Here is a 6,000-nt window from a genome sequence, read left to right on the forward strand (position 1 = left end):
CAGGATGCAGAACACAACTAAGTACACATCCTCAACTATTGCAGTTAAGTAAACACGTTAGAAAAAATATTTTGCTCAGTGTCTCTTGGATACAAAGCTGTGCTGCTGCTATCGTTTTTCTTTACCCAGTAGCCACACGTTCATCATCCAACAGTCTACTTGTGAGAGAAGATCTGGACTCAGACCAAACACTGCTGGTCAGGTAAGCCAAGCTCACACCTCACTGACAGCCAGAATGTGTGTGAAAGGATTCAGGGTGTTGATGCATGCCCAATTGCAAACATGTAGGCCTGTGTGTGCGTGTACGTATGTGTGTGTGTCATCACAGGTAAGACTCGGCTTGGCTTGGCAAGTTCGTGACTTATTGAACTTGACAACCTGCAGTCGCAATGAAAGGCAGGTGCAACCAGTGAGGGAAGTCCGTGCAGGTACACGCACACAGACACACGCTCAAACACATACACACAAATGTTGATGTGTCGATAGCTTTGCAGGTTTGATGAAAGAAGCTGACAGATATTAAACAGTCACATTACCTCAGTGTCAGTGTGTGAAGGTGGGATGACAAATCTTTTTATAGGCTACATTACATTCCTAACATCATATAAATTTGAAACCAGTGGTGGAAAGTAGCTAACTACATTTACTGAAATATAATGTTTAACACCGATTATTTTAATTGTGTTCTACTTTTTTTTTTTTACTTTTTTACATGTCAGAGACAAATAGTAATAGTATTTTTTAGTCCACTACATTTATCTGTAAGTCAATTGTTACTATTTACTTTGCAGAGTAAGATTTTAAAAAAAATAAGAGCATGTGACTGTTATACTGTGCAGTAAATCTCCCTTAGCCCTCCCTTTACCAGCAAGTAAGTGCTTCTTACACATTACTACTATAAAAATCCTATTGCATGGTTTATAATAATGTACCAAAGCAGCAATTATACCTAGTGAATATTTTGCAATAAAAGCATTTAACATTAAATAATAAACAGTCATTTAAAAAAAAAGCCATCACACCAATACACACACACACACACACACCCCCATAGCTGAATAGCATGAAAGATGAAAAAAATCTAAAATATGCTGCAGATGACCCGGGGTGCTTCTGCTTTCGACAGTGAAAGCCTTTTGAAATGAGAGTTTCTTTGGGGCGATGTGTTTGCTGTCGCCTCTGGTGTGGCCTACTTCAACTACATGAAATGACTTCACATTTATCATGTTGTCACACATAGAACACATGTTGGGGTGTTGAGGCCAAATATTGGCCTTGATCCAATGAAAGACACTCTTCTTGCTCTGTCACTGTACAGGTGGGGTAAGCATAACAACGAGCAGGAACTGTCATCATTATGAACTGTATGGACTGCTGTAAAGTAATGCTTATGTTCTGGAATGCTGCCATTTGCAATAATATTAGACTGGTTTTGTATATATAACTAGTGTGAGTATTAGATGGGACTGGAAGAACAAGTGGCAGAAGGTGTGTCACGGAGAGCAGGTGCTGTCATATTTTGGATGTCATAAGCTTTATGATCAATACCTCTGCAGCCACTCCCGTCTGGCTTCTTGTTGATTTTCTGCAGCCTCTTGGCGTTACCATCAATCAGCTTGAACGATCGGCTCGCTGGCTGACATCTACAAATCTTTGATTTCACACAAAGCGAACCACAATGATCTGATCAAGCAGTTCAACCCAGTGTGAGGCGAAGATGTTTTGAAAGTATGAAAGTGGTTTGGCTTTGGTTGGTGTTCGACCAATATTTTCACACTACATCATATATATCCAAAGTGTATTACAAATAGCATATACTTTTAGTAAATGTGAAGTTGATGCTGTTTCCCTTTGAACAGATATCAGAAACAGACTGACATGACAGGGTGACAGCAGCGCCATCAGTGCAGACGAACTGGACCATCTGATAGGAGTTATAAGATAGGGAGTGTAGCTCTGAAATTATCTGAGCTTAAGTAAAAGGACGCCTGCTGCCTAGGAGAATAGGGATAAGACAAGATAACCCAAAGTGTGAGAGCAAGGAGCTGAGAACTATACTGTGATATTGGATATGCTGTGAGCACTGAAAAAAGCTACAGGAAAAAAAAAAAAGAAGTGAAAAAGAAGTCCTGAAAATGAAACAGGAAGGCTAAAAGTAAAAGATACCTGGCCCCTTTGTAGGGTAAGTTCTATTCTTTACTTAAGAAAAAGTACTGATACCACATTGTGAAAGCACTCCATTACAAGGAAATGTCACAATAGCAAAACAGAAATGGTTGAGAAGAAAAGATGTAAATGTTCTGACTTAGTGCCGCATGTTGGGCCAATCAGATCATTAGCAGCAAGGGGCTTCTGCATGTTGCGCTGCTTCAGGCCTGATCATCGCTTTATTGTCTGATATGTATATCTGATATATGCAGCTTTTTTTTCTACACCTGATATGTAAAATATGTGTTGTAGTCTGTCCAAATACACACTGAAATCAAAGCGAAATACAGTAAATCCCAAGGCTGTCCATCATGATGACAAAGAGAAATTGTTAAAAGAATTTGATAGCTTATATACACGGTGGCTGACAAGTACGAACACGCTGCAAATACAGAAACGCGCTGCATATAGAAAAACAGATGCAAAAGGAAAACGCTGCAAATACAGAAATGCGGGGCGGCACGGTGGTGCAGTGGTTAGCACTGTCGCCTCATAGCAAGAGGGTTCCAGGTTCGAATCCCAGTCTGGGCCCTTCTATGTGGAGTTTGCATGTTCTCCCTGTACCTGCGTGGGTTTTCTCCGGGTTCTCCGGCTTCCTCCCACAATACCAAAAACATGCACGTTAGGTTAATTGGCTACTCTACATCGCCCCTAGGTGTGAGTGTGAGAGTGTGTGGTTGTCTGTCTGCGTGTTGGCCCTGCAATTGACTGGCGACCAGTCCAGGGTGAACCCCGTCAGCTGGGATAGGCTCCAGCCCCCCGCGACCCTGACGGATAAGCAGTATAGAAAATGGATGAATGGATACAGAAACGTGCTGCAAATAAGCAAAACAAATGCAAAAAGAGAACACCGCATATCCAGTCATACAACAAAAGTGCTCCAGGCGTTTTCTTATTTGGTTTCTGTATTTGCAGTATTTTCCACGGGCAGCCGTGGCCTAGCGGTTGGAGAAGCAACTTGTGATCGGAGGGTCACCGGTTCGGTTCCCCTGTCGGATGGGCAGGAAAAGTTTGGGTGTGGTGGAGTGATTAATGCGAAAAATGCCCCCCCCCCCCCCCCCCCCCCTCCATTAGCCGGCTGATGTGCCCTTGAGCAAGGTACTTAACCCCCCAATATGTTCCCCGGGCGCTTGATGCTGCCCACTGCTCCTGTGTGTGTTTCACTGCACGTAATTTGCCGGGTGTTGCATGTGTGTTCAACTAAGGATGGGTCAAATGCAGAAGACAAATTCTTCTGCTTTCTGTTTATGCAGCGCATCTCTGTATTTTCAGCGTTCTCCTTTTGCATCTGTTTTCTAAGTTTCTCTCTGCCAGCAGCTTGCCTGCGCCTTGTGAAACTACTGCAAAGGGCGATGAGCTATGCACTCCACTGATAATCCAATGCTTTTATTAGCTGGCAACCTGTCAGTCTGCCCTCTGCCCTGCTGCAGGGTGGATGATAAATCTCTGAAGACCAAAGTTTATGTACCAGCAGATTGCATCCACTGCTCCATATTCACAGTGTGCGTGAGGTTACAGAGAGTGGGAATAAGCCATGAAAGCAAAAGGAAACGAGAGCCTTGCAACAAACTGCGTGTAGGCACATCTATATATACAGCAGGTGAAAAATGGAAATGTTGAACAAACAAGACCATACATGCCATCGAAGTAAGGAAGGTCATCAATCGCCTTTGCAGGTTCAATTCTCCTCCTCACTTCTGGTTTGCTGTCACGCAGGTCTGGAGCTTTGTGTGGTAGAATAGACATAAGCTTCTGTTTCTATAAGGGATTATGAGAGGAACCTCTACACACTCTGTGCTACAGCCTCACATGAAAACTCATGACAAGCAAAAAATTTAGGCCTGTTTTGACTGGTGTTCATTAAACCACTTGTGGGTTTGTTCAGCAGATTTTATGGGTCCCTTTTTTTTCTAAAAATGGCAGAATATTTTGTGGCAACCAATAGATGTTTAGGAATGGATTGCATGCCTTACATATTTGCCACTTTATGATCCCACAGGGCATTCATTAGAATGGAATGACTCTTGTAAGATGGCCTCCAAAGAAAATCAAGTTTGGCACAAAATAGTGTGTTCATAGCAAGAAGTTGATGTTAAGAAAAATATCCAGGGCACAAGATATCGGCTTCAGGCTGGATTTTTTATGAAATGTGCCCTTCTGGATAATGATCCCTTTAAGTATATTTTGATGCTTTTACTTACATTATTTTAAACACACAAGTATTTTTACACTGTGGTATTGGTGCTTTTAGCTGAATACTTCTTCCATGACTGCTAATCTGGCACAATAGCAATATGCTGAACCGCTGAATTTGCAACTGCAGTCTGTTGAACTTTGGCTGCACCTCCAGATTGCACTGGACTGGGAAAAAAAAAACCCCAAAACATTACTTCCTGTGCAGTTTAGTATTTTAAGCCATTTTTGTGTTCATGGCCTTTCTACACCATATATCAGAAAAGGTAGTTCTGAGGGGTCTAACATTAAGCTAAATGCTTTCTTACATCCCGAAGGAGACAACTGTGGTCTCCCTTGAAACTTTAATCCAAACTTAATTTATACATTACAAAACTATTATTCAAAACATTAGCAAAGGGCTTAGAAACCCTTACAATCTAATTAACAACTGCAGCTTTAAAAACCCGCATGAAAAGCAATGATAGCAAATCTCTTTTAAAGCTGACATGCGGTGCTAATTGGTATTTAACTTTGCCTTTGAAATTGTGATTTATGTTTTTCAAAGTTCAAAGTTGTTCTTTTTAATTCTGTGCCTCCCCTGTATTGTCGCTTTCCCCTCCAGTGTGTGTACGTGCTGTGGATTCCTGCACCTGTACGCTGCCCCCTCATTTGTTCTGGCATGTGAGTGTTAATGATCAACCGCGGATAAAGCTTTGTTATCAAGAATATATCCTCTTGTGGGAGGTGTGTTGTCCTAGCTTGTTAAACAGAGATGCACCCTGTGTGCTTGACAGGTGACTCTCAGGTGTTTACTTTGTTCATACCTGCTGCACCAACGCTGTTGTTGAAAATGAAAATGCGTGAAAAGTTTATGAAATGTGAAATGCACAAAGGGATGGTCTCACCATTTGTCAGTAAATCTAACTCGAGATAAAATTTGGCACCTTCCTAGTACATAAGTTAAGTCAGCCTGAAAATTATAAAAAATGTATGTATGAAACAAAACCAAGTATATTGCCATTTTATCTCAATTCTACTGACACACACGCAAAATTCACAAATATAAACAATTCTGCACACAAACAGCATCCACACATTGCATATGCATCCATTATCCGTTAGAGGAAAGGGGCGTAAAGCAGTGGAGTGCAATTTAATCTAAAGAAATCAGCTGACTAATCAGTTTGCCCTCTAAAACTGCTGCACTAACACCTACCATGCATCCAGAAACTGAGCGTTAATCAAAGAAAGACACAAAAGCAGCCCGACAAAATGAAAGTAGTATTTTTTTGCTTCTACTTCGTCTTATCACCCTTGACCTCTCCATCTTGACCATAAATTCACCTCCTGGAGTGATTATTCGCTCTCTCTCTCTCCAGACACCTTTGCTTCCCATTTCTCTCATCCTCTTCTCTCTTCCCGTTCAGCCTTGTTGTTTAGATTCTATTATCCTGTGCTGCTTGGCTGCCTCACCCTATTAATCCTAGCAGCTCAGTCTGTGCGTGTGTGCATGTGTGTGTGTGTTTATAGATGTCTGTGCACACTATAAATGTGAGAGTGGAGTGACAAGGAATGGCCAAGAATGATTAATGTTCTGGGTTAGGAGATGCAAAAAAT

The sequence above is a fragment of the Scatophagus argus genome, chromosome 5 (genome assembly GCF_020382885.2).
Source record: "Scatophagus argus isolate fScaArg1 chromosome 5, fScaArg1.pri, whole genome shotgun sequence".
NCBI lineage: Eukaryota > Metazoa > Chordata > Actinopteri > Scatophagidae > Scatophagus > Scatophagus argus.